At 37.5% G+C, this 17302-nt stretch overlaps 1 protein-coding gene across 1 annotated transcript in view; it reads left to right on the top strand.

The window, feature by feature from the left end:
• Nucleotides 1-283: 283 nt before the first annotated feature.
• LOC143154645 (arylalkylamine N-acetyltransferase 1) overlaps nt 284-17302 on the top strand; it is a 38227-nt gene continuing 21208 nt past the window's right edge. The window contains exon 1 of the mRNA XM_076326616.1: nt 284-397. The gene's annotated coding sequence lies outside the window, so the exon portion shown is untranslated. The remainder of the gene's footprint in view (nt 398-17302) is intronic.

The raw sequence follows: 17302 nt of genomic DNA, 5'->3' as shown, positions 1-17302 counted from the left end.
GCTAACCAACGCAAAAAATTCTCCAAATACCACGGTACAGTTTGAACGCACGAGAGGTAACCTAACCCCGTTAGGGGGGTCTCGTGAGCCCACCGAGGGCGTTTCTACGATCGCGCGCTTACGCACGATCGTCAACAGGTTCCGCGGATCTCGCCGCCTCTAATCAAATTCAATGGAAAAATAGACCTGGGGGCTACCCTTTCCATGGGTTCTCGCCGAAGGGATATTACGCGCCGGATGGTAATGACCCTCCCTATTTGCTCGAACTTTGTTCACGGCGTTGGCAGTGCGTAGTTGGCGATAGACCGAAGGGGACGCGCGTGTGTGTTTCGTTCTTTTCGAAACCGTCGAAAAACTCGTACGACGAGAGCACGCCCCACGGGCCGGTCGCAGATAGGTAAGGAACACGCGTCTACGTTTTAACTAGGTTATATTATTAAATTTAAGCGAACCGTCTGGCCGACCGGGAGGGCTCTAGCTATATCGTGCGACGATGTTGCTTCACGGTCCTAAGAGGGAGCCGTACGCTGACATTCCGCGCGAAAAACGGATTCCGTGTGAAAGAAACGCTCAAACCGGTACGAAGGGATTTATTACGATGTTACGAAGCACCATTACGGTCGTTCTCCGTGAGCACCGGAAGGATACCACGCAAAGAGGGAATAGATATATGGAATGAAAAAAGGAAAGGAAAAATAGCCTCGTTAATTAATCGGGTTCCGAATTATGGGATTATAGCTTCACTCTGTCGACAGGAAAGACGAGTTTCTTGACGGAGAGAACAACAGTGCACTGTTGGTTAATAGACACCATTTCTTTCCTGTCGTATCTTCTCGATATGTATATATTTATAGGAGAAGAGTATAATATTGATAGAGGATTTTTACCGATGATAAAATCAGGATTTGTACTACGGTGCTTTTCATGAGATTCGTTTAACGGGGTACTGTGACGCTACGAGAAAATATAAAGATTCTTTTGTAACGAACAACGTTCCTTTCGTATACTTGGTTCAACGAAGAATTTCAACGGTCTACGATAATATAAAGATTCCTTTTCCACCGACGAGTCTTCTCTTCGTGTCCCTCGTTTCGTAGGGAAATTTTTACAAATACACGAAAACGTTAAGATACTTTAGCATCGAGCAACGTTTCTTTTCATAAGCTTCGTGGAACAGAAAATTCTTCTCGTACGAGAAAAGATAATTCTTTCTTCAAGGGGTTCTTTTCGTATCCTTTGAAATTATATAGATTCTTATATTTCTCGTTTGATGATTTCAACGGTACACCAAACGATACGTATTTTGATAGAAAATTTTACCAATAGACATTTCTTTCTATTTTAAATTTCTTCCAATTTTAATAGAAAATTTTAATGATAGACATTTCTTTCTATTTTAAATTTCTTCCAATTTTAATAGAAAATTTTAACAGGTAGACATTTCTTTCTATTTTAAATTTCTTCCAATTGTAATAGAAAATTTTAACAGGTAGACATTTCTTTCTATTTTAAATTTCTTCCAATTGTAATAGAAAATTTTAACAGGTAGACATTTCTTTCTATTTTAAATTTCTTCCAATTTTAATAGAAAATTTTAACAGGTAGACATTTCTTTCTATTTTAAATTTCTTCCAATTTTAATAAAAAATTTTAACGGGTAAACATTTCTTTCTACACCTTCGATCTAAAATTTCTTCCGTTCTACCATGTTCCAAGCGGCAAAAAAAAAAAGGTACCAGTTGCTATCGTACCAAGTCAACAATCTATCCGGTTCATATCGATCCGATTAGTTTTCCGAGACACTCGCGAAAAAATCGCGAAGCCTCGGTCCGTCGGTGATAATACACCGATAAAGACGTTTTTACCAGATATTCACTCCGCTGGGGTTTCTTTTTGTCGGTCGAGCTACGCAACACGGACTCGAGACGTTGTTGAAAAGCACGCCGGCCCCAAGTCATCCGGCATGTTTCTCGTACGTAACGATAAATCGATTTCCTCGCGTGTTAGAATAATCAGATCACCGGATTTATTGGACAGCGCGTAAGACTTGGCGTGCCCGAAGACGAATGCTTCCACCCGAACTTCCCCGTGGTATATTTTCCGCGAAGACGAAGACGAAGACGACGACGACGACACGACACGACACGTAGGGAGGACCCACTTTATCTCGAACGAATGCCCGCCATTACGGAGTAAATATATCGGCGACATTGGCAGTGCACGCTGCACGTCGATCCTTTGTCGTCTATTCCCGGACGAATCCGCGATGCATCTCGTTCCGCGGAACGAAAATAGCCAAGTTCTTACCCCGGGCTGAGAAAATTTCATCGCGTTCTTATACGAAGGATCGTTTTCGACCTTGCGAGGGAGCGAGTAATATCGTGGTATTGTAAATTCTTTTCTCGGAAGTAGACGAAGTAGAGAAATTAAGTCGAGCTCTTATCGAGGAACGTGGCGCGGGAATGTTTGAATACTTTTGATCTTACGAGAGAGGAAGAATGCAAGTAATATTGTAGTATTGTAAATTCTTTTCTTGAAAGTAGAGGGAAAATTTAAGTCGAGCTCTTATCGAGGAAAGTGGTGCGGGGATGTTTGATTACTTTTGTTCTTACGAAAGAGGAAGAATAAAAGTAATATTGTAGTATCTTGAATGTTTCTTTTGGGAATTGGATGAGAAAGTTAGGTCGAGCTCTTATCGAGGAAAGTGGAGCGGGGATGTTTGATTACTTTTGATCTTACGAGAGAGGCAGAATGAAAGTAATCGTAAATTTATTTCTAGGAACTAGATGGAAAATTTAAGTCGAGCTCTTATCGAGGAAAGTGGCGCGGGGATGTTTGTTTACTTTTGATCTTACGAGGAAGGAAGATTGAAAGTAATATTGTGTGTTTATCATCGCAAGTTCTTTTCTCGGAAGTAAATGGAAAAATTAAGTCGAGCTCTTATCGAGGAAAGTGGAGCGGGGATGTTTGTTTACTTTTGATCTTACGAGGAAGGAAGATTGAAAGTAATATTGTGTGTTTATCATCGCAAGTTCTTTTCTCGGAAGTAAATGGAAAAATTAAGTCAAGCTCTTATCGAGGAAAGTGGCGCGGGAATGTTTGATTACTTTTGATCTTACGAAAGAGGAAGAATGAAAGTAATATTGTGGTATTGTGAATGTTTTTTTTCGAAATTAGATGAGAAAGTTAAGTCGAGTTCTTATCGAGGAAAGTAGCACGGGGATGTTCGATTACTTTTGACCTTACGAGGGAGCAAGTAATAGCGTGGTATTGTAAATTCTTTTCTTGGAGGTAGATGGAAAAATTAAATCAAGCTCTTATCGAGGAATGTGGCACAGGAATGTTTTATTACGTTTGACCTTACGAGGGAGGAAAAATGTTTGTTTATTTTTTATCTTAGGACGAGAAGAGTCTTACGAAGAGAATGTAAATGTTATAGCATTATAAAAGTCCTTCATTGTAACTGACCAAGGAAATTACGTTGTGCTCTTATCGACGAAAGTGAGGCGGTCGGTTCGATAATTTTTTATCTTACTTGCGAGGGAGGAAGAATGTAAATTTAGTATTATACGAAATATGTATAGGGTGGACAGCTTGAACCGCGCATCGACAATTCAATTTTCTGTATTACACAAAATTTTCAATTCGTAAAATATTCTTCGTTACAAAACGATAATACAGAACTCGATGAAACTATACAAGTAAAAGGAAACAGGAACTACAATATAAAATTGTTATAACAATAAAATTGTTATCAAATTACGAAGAATTAAAGAAAAATGTACTCGATGCTGATCTGACTCAATCCACGGGCATTCCGCAACATTGTTTTCAACTCGACATAACTCGGAAAATAACATTAGCAGTTATACCACTTTCATATTTACGTAACATTTTTTTTTCTATTTTACGCTGCAGTTTCTATACTCGATATTACATTTTTGTCTTAATTTCTCCGTTCACCGAATACTCGATACACGATTAAAAATCGTACCACATTTCTCCCATTCTGATCACCAAATAGAAAAGGGGGCGTGTTCGAAAGGGGGAGGGCGTGTCCAAGAGAGAAGGGGCGTGTCCAAAGGAGAAGAGAGGCGTGGCCAAATGGGGAGCGTGCCTGATAAGAGGAGGGGCGTATCCAAAAGGGGAGAGAGTGTGTTCAAAAAGCGGAGGAGGCGTGTCTGAACAGGGGGCGTGTCCGAAAAGGGGACGTGTTTGAAGGAGTAGGCGTGTCTACAGGAATGGGTGTGTCTGAAGAAGTGGGCGTGTCTGAAGGAGTGGGGGTGTTGAGAATGAGATTGGACGATGAAATGTTCGGCTATCGGAAGTTCTTTATTGAACACTTGTGAGCAACGTAGATAGAAAAATAAGCTGATTTCTAAACGCGAGGAATGGGAAAAGTAACAAGTGTTTCTATTGTATTGGTACACCATGTGTAAGGTACAATATGGTATACCTAACTACAATACAATAGGTACATCCATTACTTTTCCCACCCCGACCATGCAGCCTTGCCCTATTCCTTACACATGGAATTCAGCTTACTTTTCTGTCTACGTTGCCAGTGAGTGGATAAATTATTTAAAATTGATAAGTGATGAATGAAAGTAACGATCGATTAAACGCATTAGAATAGTACGAGGCGCCATCGAGGAGCTAGAGTCTGTGGCGATGCTTGGTGGGAGAAGAGGTCTGGACCAAACTTCTCCAATCACAGGAACCTTTTTAAGTGGTCGATCTATACATTTCTATTCTTGGAATACATTTTCTAATTGATCTTCCTATTAAACTGCTCGAGAATCCTATTAGACTTTCGTATTCAAAAATACATTCTTATAAAAATTGATCGTTCCACTCGTTCCAACCGATTGAAAAATTCATTAGTCAATAAAACAAGACCTAGTTCTTTCAAACCATCTGCTACATCATCTTAACCCATTATTTCTCCGGTAATTTATTCGGATAATCCCCAATCCCGCTATACATCACCCGATATAATCCTTACAAGCTCTCGTTCCACTCGTTCGAGCCTGTGAATAAATATTTGGTCGAGTAAAAACTACAATAAATTGAAAATTCGATATACAAATAACGAAAGGATCCAACGAGAAGTCAAATACAATAAAACAACACATTGTTCTTTCAAATCGGATGATGTATCATCTCGACGAATATCTCTCCCATAATTCATTCGGATAATGCCCAAGTACCCTATATATCACCCATGTAATCCTTCCAACCACTCGTTCCACTCGTTCGAACCTCGGTGAAATCGACTCGATAACGTTGTCCGCCATTTTTTTTCGCGTTCGTGAACTGTTGCAACCGGTCGTTCAACGACCACTCGAGAAAAGAATCTTGCGGTCTTGGACAATGGGGGAACGATAACAATGAGCTGCAACCCGATAACCGAGAACTATCATCGAGCGAGTCTCGTGTCCGACGCGTTCCAAGTCGAAGATCATCGAGGCTCCGCGTCCAGCAGTACACCGAGAATCATTTCGTCTCGAAGTTGTCGGCTCGTACCTCGATTACATCTTACGTTTTCGTGGAACATACGTGGCCCGCGCAAAATATATCCCAATCTACGGGTTTAGTGCATTTACAACGTGCCTGGTCGCACCTGAAGACCCCTGAGACTTTGGCGGGAAATTACGAACCAAAGGGGGGAGAACCTCGCCAGGTGACAGGGGGGACGACTTGATACCACTACCGATTGTCTTTCGAAAATCTACCGTACACCGTAAGTGTGAAACCTTCCACTTGAGTCTCGGGCGTCGAGAGGGGGGCCCCCTTGTATACTTGGTCAAGGGGGATGGTCGATGGATATGTTCTAGTCAACTGGATGTTTTATTTTTTCTTTTTTCTTTTTTGGGGGGACAACAAATACCACTACTGATTGTTTTTCGAAAATCGAAAGGGGCACAGAAGTGCCCAAATCGATGAAATTCGATCTCCTCAATTTTTGATTTTTTTTTTTATGAGGGCCAACAAATTCCACTACTGATTGTTTCTCGAAAACGGAAAGGGGCACAGAAATGCCCAAATTGATGAAATTTGATCTCCTGGACATGTTTTTTATATTTTTTCTTTTATGGGGGGTAACAAATTCCATTACTGATCGTTTTTCAAAAATGGAAAGAGACACAAGAGTGCCTAAATCGATAGAATTCGACCCCCTGAATGTGTTTTTTATTTTTCAAAATTTTTCTTTTTTTTAGGGCAGTACAAATACCGCTACTAATTGTTTTTCGAAAATCTGCTGCAAATCTTGAGTATAAAACACTCGCTTGGCCCCCTAAGTGACCAGAACCTTTCTTCGTGAGTTTCGCGCGATGCAAGGGGGCCCCCCTCGATCGAAGTAACACAGAAGGACGATCGATGGAATTTGACCAATTAAATACATTTTTTATTTGAAAAAAAAAATTTTTTTCCTTAGGGGGATGATAAACACTATCGATTATTTTTCAAAAATTTTGAATAGGGAACACTCGCTTCACCCCCCAGGTGACCAGAACCTTTCCTCGTTTATCTCGCATGTCCTGAGGGGGGCCCCCCTTGTTTCTTTGGTCAAGCAAACGGTCAATGAAATCCGGTCGACTGGACGTGTTTTTTTTTATTTTTTCTTTGCTTTTTACGGGGCATGGGGTTCCCCAGAGGTTCGATTCTCCTCGAGATCTTTCGACCTGGGTTTGAAAACTTCAAGGGAGCTCCGTGCAAGACCGCCAGCTACGAACGCTAAACGAGATTAGCCTCGATTGCCAACGATAGTCCGATCGAATGCGCTGGTTGATCGCTTTACGGACCTCGAATACAAATTCTTTTTTTTTTCCCTCCGCCGCGGGAGTCGCGCGCGCATGCGCGTGTGTTCATTCATGCCGCGTGAACTACTGCGCACAACCTGCGAAATATTGACTACATAAATAATTTATATACTATATTTATTTATTTATTTGTATTACTATATATAAATTATTTATATACTGTAAATAATATTATACTTACATTGTATACTATTATATACTATTATATAGTACACAATATTATATACTATATTTATTTATTTAATTCTATTATATAAATTATTTATATACTATAAATAATATTATATACATTGTATACTATTATATACTATTATATAGTACACAATATTATATACTATATTATATACTACTAATTCTATTATATAAATAATTTATATACTATATCTTACTTTTTTTTCTTGTTTCTTTCTCCCTTTTATTTGGGATTCCATCATTAGTCGAAATTCAGGACCGGTTTTAATAATAGTTTATTTACCATCGACTCGAGTCATTTGGAAATTATGCCACTATCTGAAATTTCAAATATTTTGAAAACGATGCATTTTTTGAGGAAAATTTTAAAGAAGAAAGTTTCTCGATTTCTTAGGGGGAGAATATAACTGTTTTGTTTATTTTTTATTCGTGAAGTACATTTAAAGTTATTTGATAGTCAACTTTGTTTTTTTTTCTTTTTTAATAGGAACGTGTATTTTTATTTAGAGATCCTCATTCTGCGGGAAAAAAGAAGAAATTTTGGTACGAGAGATTTTTTCATCTTAAAAATTGTAATTATTATTGATTTGACCTTATTACTGTTTAGTCACCGCAAAAAATTTAGAAATTTCGTTCGAGTTGTTTAATTTTCTAGTTTCTACTTTGTATGGGAGGGAATAATAGAGATTGTGCAATTTTGTAATTATCTAGTATGTTTTATAAGCAAAGTCCTGGTAGTTTAGGTAAATAATGCAAGTACAAAAAATCGAGTAATAGAGATTGCGTAATTTTCTGATAGATTGATTTAAAATGATCGTTTCTTGTAGGCAATATCCTTGTTATTTAGATAAAGAATGCACGTATGAAAGATCGAATAGCAGAGATTGCATAATTTTCTGATAGATAAATTTGAAACTGCAATATTTTTTGGACAAAATCTTGGTAGTTTCGTCGATATAATTGTTACTGTCGAAATAAAGTATAAATCAGCTGTTCATATTTAGGCTGTGGATATGAACCTCCCCTTGGAATTTTCAAATTTATTTCTACTGGTATAACAAACATTTAAGAATTTTGTAAAACTTCTGGAAATACAATCTTCTCAAACATATCGAAGTTGTAAAAAATACTTACAAGGCACTAGACACATATCTTACTCGATTGTATATCTTACATATGTCTTATTCAACATTTTGTTAATTATAAAGTTATTATCTAGACAGATAAGATCAAGTAATGATTCTAAAAAAAAAAACAAATGACAAGAAATTGAAAACACTTCAATTTTCAGATAATCGATGCTTTAATTTTTCCCGCGTAAATTAATCAAATTGATTGCAAATTCGTTGCACGGAAAATAAAAAAAAAAAAACAGAAGAAAAGTGAACAAACGCTGAGGTAATTTTCTCTTAAGTAATTCTTATGCACCGAACAATAAAGTAATTAGACTAAACTTACACAAGTGCGACGTATTCTTCTTTTCTTTTCGTTTTTGCGTCTCGTGCGAACTGTCCTCCTTCCGGCATTACATTATCGTTAAAAAATCTGATGACTTTGCAATTCTAATTGCACAATTATTTTACAGTTGTAAGATAATAATGTGCGACCGTAACGACGACGATTGAATGCACGAAACGACGATCAGCGATGGGAACGAACGTATCGCGTTAATAAATTTTGAACAAATTTCGAAAATGATATTTTGAATATTAAACTGAGATTGTAAAAAGTTATTCGAAATTTTCTTTCCTTTGCTTTTTAGCGAGTTATGGCAAAGGTATACGTTTACTGATCAAAATATTCGACTGTACGATAATACAAGATTAAAACAAGGAATTTTGTGATCGTTAAAAATTACAATTTCTTTCTTAAATAAGATGGTTTGTAATATAAAACTATCAAAGATAAAATCACGAATTATCTCAAGTATCTTAAGCTACTCTGCATCTACTTAGGATAATTTACATCAGTTTACACTAACATTGAAAATCATAAACATTCAAAAAATCATAACACTAACAACTTTCCTCTAACTTGTCAAGAAAGTTGTTCCTATTGACGAACCTTAAATTATTCGAACAACCCCGTTTTCTTGTCACATGTAGAGTCTACTCGAAGAAACACTAGTTCTTCAACGTTTTCTATAGATGAAATCATTTGCATCAACATCGAAAGCCACAATTATAATACCTTTGCCCTCGTTAAAGACGAAAAGAACGCTTCCCTCGACGAACATGAAATTATTCAAGCAGCCCCGCCTTCTTGTTGCATCTGACATCAACTACCAAGAAACACAAGTTGTCCAACACCATGTAGAGGTGAAATCAATTTCTAGATTAATTTACACCGACATTGAGAGCCATAATCATAACAGTAATAACTTTTCACAAACTGGTAAAAAATAAAAAGAACGTTCGTCTCGACGAACATTAAATTATTCGAACTGCCCCGCCTTCGTGTTGCATCTAGATTCTACTACGACAGAACATTAGTTGTCCAACACCTTGTATATCGATACAGTGAGATCAGTTTGAAGGCGTATCCCGTGCAATTTCTCGTGTAAATCACAATTAGCGATTCCAAGGCCCGGTAGGGGGTTCAATGGTAACTAACGCGCTTATATGTCGACTAATGGATTTATTACGCAGAACACGTTGCGTTGTTTATTCCAAGGCGATCGGGAATAATCGAACACCCGTGGCGTGTCCCTCGATATTGTATTGTGTCACGGGAGTTCGAGTACTACTGGAAAAAAATCCTCGCAAAAAGCATTCGACTATTCGAAACAAAATTGCCGGAACGTTCGAGTGGAACTCGACGAAAAAGAATTCTCTAGGTGCGACTCGAAATTACTGAGAGTGGTTTTTAATTATTGCTCGAATAATTCGAGCACTCGATTCGAGTGGAACTCGACGAAAAAGAATTCTCTAGGTGCGACTCGAAATTACTGAGAGTGGTTTTTAATTATTGCTCGAATAATTCGAGCACTCGATTCGAATGGAACTCAACGAAAAAGAATTTTATCGACGCGATTCGAAATTGCCGAGAGTAGTTATTAATTATTGCTTGAATAATTCGAGCACTCGATTCAAGTGGAACTCGACGAAAAAGAATTCTCTATGTGCGACTCGAAATTACTGAGAGTAGATATTAATTATTGCTCGAATAATTCGAGCACTCGATTCGAATGGAACTCAACGAAAAAGAATTTTATCGACGCGATTCGAAATTGCCGAGAGTAGTTATTAATTATTGCTTGAATAATTCGAGCACTCGATTCGAGTGGAACTCGACGAAAAAGAGTTCCATCGCCGTGTCTCGAAACTATCCGGGTCTCAATTACCGCTAAATTAATCCGAGCACTCGATTCGAGTGCAACCGAACGAAATCTACGAGTCTACGCGAGATTTCGATTAATTATTTCCTAAACAATTCGAGCACTCGATTTGAACGGAACTCGCCGAAATGAGAATTCCTTCGACGCGACTCGAAACGATCGAAAATCACAATTAATCGTCTCTAAAATGATTCGAGCACTCGATTCGAGTGCCACTCGACGAAAAGAGTTCTCGTACTACGGTACTCGATACTATCCCAGAATACATGTCGATTATCGCCAGATAAATTCGAGCACTCGATCCGAACGGAACACGACGAAATTGTCCAAGATAACGGTCGATTAATCGAGCACTCGACCTGGGGAACAATTCGCGGCACTCGATCGAACGATCGTGCTGTAAACCTCGCGCTAGAGTACCGCGCGAGGTTGCCGTGGCCCCGTGAAATCACCTTTTTTTCGTCCACCTTGGGCATTGCCGCGAACACGAAACGTTAAGGGCGATTGATTCGAAAGGGAAACAAGGAAAGAATCACGGACTGGATTCTGGCACGTGAGTTTTTCAATTCGGCCCGTGTACCGTGCGCAAACATTTACCTCGAGGCGAGCTCACGTTCGATTACCAACGGAATCGAACGCCGCGAGAGAAGGTGTACCGTGCTCCGATTGGTTTACCGCTTACGGATCTGGCACCGCCTCTGACGCTCGATTGAGAATCATTTATGTACGCGTACGTGTACCGTGTTGTGTCGTGATCTCTTAACGGGTGGGTGGTTATGTCACGATAAAGTATACCAACGATCGAGCTACACGACACACCGGGGATCGGAGGATGTATAAATATTCTCTCTCACTCTCTCCTTCTCGGAAGAACAGAAAAAAAAAAAAATCTCCAGAAAGGATAGAACGCGTAACCGTACAAATCGACACGCTGTTACGAGTGATCGAAACGGATTCGAATTACAGAAGAAAATGGCGAAACTCTTCCGAGCTGGAGACTCGTACAGAAATATAAAAAAATTTTTCTTTATTTTTTTTATTTTTTTGCACAACCACCCACTTGAAAAAGAATACATTTGCAACTCTTTGGTAAGGTATCCAGCTCCAGTTACTCCGTGTCCTAAATAACAGTGCATTCGATACGCTGGTATCCTTCTGCGCCTTTCCAAGCGATTCAATCGCTTCGCTCAAGAGGTCTCGCGAGCGGTTCACGGCTGAGGAATCGGTCGGCGGATAAATAATTATTTCTATCGGGATACGTCGCGACGCCTCGTGGAAAATGCACGTCGCCAATAATAACATCGAAATAAATCACCGTCGATGAATCAATCGAACAAATTCCACTCGGGGAGGAACTTCTCCGCTTGCACCGTTTTTTTTTTTCTTTCGACGACCGTCGTCGCGAACGACGACGATAAAGCACCGTACGCCGCTCGAGGTTGTTCCCGTTATTATCGTGTTACATCTCGGAACTGGTCGCACGGTTTCTAACAAATTACAAATTAAATAAACAACCGATACGCGCGCGGTTTGTCTCATTTTGTTCGATTACGCGAACCACGATCCACGCGATCGTAGCGAACGGGAAGATATATTACACGGAATTGTGTATGAGATATGCGCATCGTCGAGGAGTTGATTTGTTTAACGATATGTAATGAACGGAGAAAGAGAAAAAATATTTTATACAACGTGGAATAAGTATACGGAGTTGTGTGTACGAGATATGTACCGGAGGAGTCAATTTGTTTATGGCTGGAGAAAGAGAACAAATATTTTATACACCGTGAAATAATTATACAGAGTTGTGTGTATGAGATATGTACTGGAGGAGTTAATTTGTTTATCGATATGTAATGAACGGAGAAAGAGAAAAAATATTTTATACAACGTGGAATAATTACATAGAGTTGTGTGTACGAGATTTGTACTGGAAGAGTTAATTTGTTTATGGCCGGAAAAAGAGAAAAAATATTTTATATACCATGGAATAATTATACAGAGTTGTGTGTATGAGATATGTATTGGAGGAATTAATTTGTTTATCGATATGTAATGAACGGAGAAAGAGAAGAAATATTTTATACAACGTGGAATTACACAGAGTTGTGTGTACAAGATATGTACTGGAAGAGTTAATTTGTTTATGGCCGGAGAAAGAGAATAAATATTTTATATACCGTGGATATATCGTGTGTATAGTATTTAAAGAGTAAATAAAATTGCAAAAGATGTTGAAATTTATTTCAAGTTTTAATTTTTGTTCTTCTTTATTGGAATTGGGTGAGAAACACTAGAGAGACTTGTATGTGTTTGAAATTTATCAATTTTGATATTTATGAAACTAATATTGACTCTTTGAAGGTTCTTTGCGTTAATCGTAATGGATTAAAGGATATTAAATTTTATTAGATATTAAATTATCAGGTTTTTTTATCGAAGATGAATAAACAGCGTTTATAATGCTCGCTGTTTTGTTTTTTTTTCTTTTATTATTTATTTTCGAAGCGTAATGAATCGCGTTAATATTTTATTACTCGCGCGAACGACGCGAGAAACGACGAGGTGACTCGCGGCGTGAAAAAATCGTTTATTTTCACATCTCGTTAGTATTTTATTACTCGCGCGATCGTTACGAAAAACGATAAGAGTCTTGAGTACCTGACATTAGTTTACTTTCAAATTGAATTAATATTTTATAAGTCGCACGAATCGTCGCGAAATATGATAGGATCGAACGTCTCGAACGGATAATATTCGTTTAATAGGTTGTTCAATAAGTTTTATCGAAGGACAAAATTTATTGAACAGTATAGTACTAGGTTGCTGAATAAGTTTTGTCGAACAGTACTACAGTGAACAGTACTGTTCCATAAGTTTCGTCGAACAGTACTTCACTGAACAGTACTGTTCAATAAGTTTCGTCGAACAGTACTACATTGAACAGTACTGTTCCATAAGTTTCGTCGAACAGTACTTCACTGAACAGTACTGTTCAATAAGTTTCGTCGAACAGTACTACATTGAACAGTACTACAGTGAACAGTACCGTTCAATAAGTTTTGTCGAACAGTACTACATTGAACAGTACCGTTCAATAAGTTTCGTCGAACAGTACTACATTGAACAGTACTGTTCGATAAGTTTCGTCGAACAGTAATACATTGAACAATACTGTTCGATAAGTTTCGTCGAACAGTACTACAGTGAACAGTATTGTTCGATAAGTTTTGTCGAACAGTACTACATTGAACAGTACTGTTTCATAAGTTTCGTCGAACAGTAATACATTGAACAATACTGTTCGATAAGTTTCGTCGAACAGTACTACATTGAACAGTACTGTTCGATAAGTTTCGTCGAACAGTATTACATTGAATAGTACTGTTCAATAAGTTTTATCAAACTACATTGAACAGTACTATTTTATCGAATGACAAAACTTATTGAACAACTTAGTTTTTTCGTACCTTATTACTAACTATATCATTTATTTCCTCTGATTGTATTATTCGATCAACGTGAATACTATAGTATCAAGATGCAACATCGTGACGTGGAAGAATAACAAGATGAATATTTGTATAAAATCTTTCGTTATCAAAATCTTATTATTATTCCATTCTTCACAAGATTGTCACGTAACACGACAAGATGTAATATCGTGAGTATCCTTCATTTTCAAAATTTCATCACCATTTGTCTCATTTCTACTTTATTCTTGACATGATGGTTGCGAATAACAAAAAAAAAAATCTATCAACCTCAACGTATGAAAATCCTTCACTTGCAAAATCTCCACTTATCTCATTTCTATTTGATTGTGTATTATATATTCTTCACATAATCGTCGCTAAAAAGACAAAAAAAAACGACAACATCTAACAACCTTAATATATAAAAACTCTTCATTTTCAAAATCTCATCACTACTCACATTATTTCTATTCTATTTTATTTTTACATAATCGTCACAAAAAAACGACAAGGTCTAACAACCTTAATATATAAAAAATTTTCATTTTTAAATTTTAATTACTACTCACATTATTTCTATTCTATTTTATTTTTCACATGATCGTCACAAAAAAAAAACAAAAAAACGACAACATCTAACAACCTTAATATATAAAAGCTCTTCACTTTCAAAATCTCAACACTACTCACATTATTTCTATTCTATTTTATTTTTCACATAATCCTCCCCAAAAGACAAAAAAAACAAGATCTAACAACCTCAACGCGCAAAAGTCCATCATTCTGAAAATCTCGTTATCGAAATTCTCGTTCGTATTTCATTCTCCGCGCGATCGTCGCGAGAAGAAAAGAAAAAAAAACCCATAAACGACAAGGTACAACATCGTAAGCGCGTAAAAGAAAAAAACCGAAGAAAAAATCATGCGCGAGAACGGCAGCGATCGGTGGAGACCGCGCGAAAGGTCGTGTAGTCGTTCGCATCGCGGAAGTCGTTTAAACGTCCGGACGCCCGCTACCGAATCCGGTTCGAACGTGATTCTAAGAACGCACGAACGATCGATTGTTATATTTCATTCTCCCGCGCGTCAGCGACCGCCTCTCGTTTATCGGGCCTCGCGATCAAAGGCTGCTCTCGGAAACCGCCGGTGATTGTATTCGCATTGTGTGTAAGCGATTGGCAAAGGACTCGACGATACACGAACTATACTAAACGCACAGCCAGGATGTCCCTGTAAACGCAGCTAGAAGAATCTACGAAAAAATGGGTCAAGAGCTCGATTTTTAATGCAAGGACCCAATCGCGGTAACGCGTGCTCTTGTTGCTGTTTCGAGTACCCTTCGAAAGAGGTTATACGGAGTGTCCTGTGTTGTTTTCTTTTTATTTTTACTCGCACGTCGAACGTGCGTATCTACGTATACACACCACGAATGGAAATAAGAAAAATACATTACCGTGAAGGTCGACCGTAAACGCTTCGTTGTAAAAGTCACGTGCAAATACCGAAACATAACCTAACAATGGATTTTCTTGCGCAGGACCGCACGAAAGCTCGAGGAGGTACTCCAACCGTGATTTGCGTGTGCGTGCTTGCCGACTGCGAACGGATTCGATTGGATAGTATCATGAGACACGACTCGGTTTAATTTCTCGTTTCAAAATGTCGTCCTTGCGCGTTAATACGAGCTTCCCGTCGATGACGTTACGAATTTCTTAAGAATTTTACTTAATGTCGGGAAACTGAGTCATTCAATTTCTCGCGACGGTTCTTTGCATGATGTCACCGCTGACGGATTTTTTTCTAGAGCGAAATTTTTCATCTGGAGATCTCAAAGGGTAGTAATTTTCAACGTGAGAATGTACGGATACGATTTTCCACGTAATGGAAGATAAAAAAATCTATCGATTTTTTAAGTAATGGAACAAGCCTTTACCAATTTTTCACCTAATGGAAAGTCCTCTGCTACCGGTTTTTTCGGAGAAGGAAAATCTGTCACCGAATTTTCACGTAATAGAAAGTTGTTACCGATTTTTTACATAATAGAAAGTTGTTACCGATTTTTCGCGTAATAGAGATTTGTTACCGATTTTCCACGTAATAGAACGTTGTTATCGATTTTCCACGTCATAGAACATTCCTTGCTACCGATTTTTCACAGAAAACAAGATCTCTAGTTATCGATTGTTTACGTAATAGAAAAATCATTTATTATCGATTTTTCACACAATGGAAAATCATTTGTTACCGATTTTTCACGCAATGCAAAATCATTTGTTACCGATTTTTCACGCAATGCAAAATCATTTGTTACCGATCTTTCACATAATGGAAAATCATTTGTTATCGATTTTTCACACAATGCAAAATCAGTTTTTACCGATTTTTCACATAATGGAAAATCATTTATTACCGATTTTTCACACAATGGAAAATCATTTGTTATCGATTTTTCACACAGTGGAAAATCATTTATTACCGATTCTTCACACAATGGAAAATCATTTATTACCGATTTTTCACACAACGGAAAAGCATTTATTACCGATTTTTCACGTTGCGTTCGATTACAACTTCGTTTACAACCATCTTCCGCGCGAAATTGTTTCCTTACTTTCCTAACCTATGTTACCATAATTGGATGAGAAAAATTCAGGACACCCTGTACATACAATTAGATACCATGATGTCCAGGAGCTTCGACTCAACGTCATTGAATGCCACCTAAGGTATATCCACGGTTCTTTGCGCCAAACTTCGCGGATTTAGAACGACAGTTCCGTGATCATTTTCCGCTTTACACCGTTTTAGCCTAATTGCACAATCCGTGAATAAACAATCCCCTTGAATACACGAATTCGAACATCGAATTAACGAATTCAAATTTATTTATTTCGATTTTTAAATACAATCGGTTACCACCTAAATATCCTATCAAATTTGATAAAAAATACTATTTAGAAAAAGCTTCAAATATTGTACCAATTTTATTTTATCCTTTGAAAATTAAATTAGATACATCTTGGTCATTTGTACGTCCAACAATTAATTAATATTGAATTTGAAATTTTCTGGTTGAATTTACGAATTCAAATTTATTTATTTCGATTTTTAAATACAATCTGTTACCACCTAAATATCCTATCAAATTTGATAAAAAATACTATTTAGAAAAAGCTTCAAATATTGTACCAATTTTATTTTATCCTTTAAAAATTAAATTAGATACATCCTGGTCATTTGTACGTCCAACGATTAATTAATATTGAAATTTTTCACAGAGATTTTCATCGGGAAGTTTATTATGCAAATAGAGGATTAATAAAATTAAAATCTACAGAGAAGATTGTTTGAAAATTTTACAAATTACACCGTGACATTTAACATTTGTGTCTTTGCATTCGCAACTTTAACTCTTTCGCTACGGTATTCAACCATAATCGAACGTTACATTCCCGTTCGTTGCGGATTTCAACA

Source organism: Ptiloglossa arizonensis, chromosome 1 (assembly GCF_051014685.1).
Source record: "Ptiloglossa arizonensis isolate GNS036 chromosome 1, iyPtiAriz1_principal, whole genome shotgun sequence".
Classification (NCBI taxonomy): domain Eukaryota; kingdom Metazoa; phylum Arthropoda; class Insecta; order Hymenoptera; family Colletidae; genus Ptiloglossa; species Ptiloglossa arizonensis.
Note: the sequence above shows the minus strand (reverse complement) of the source record. Positions and strands in the feature narration are given on the sequence as shown.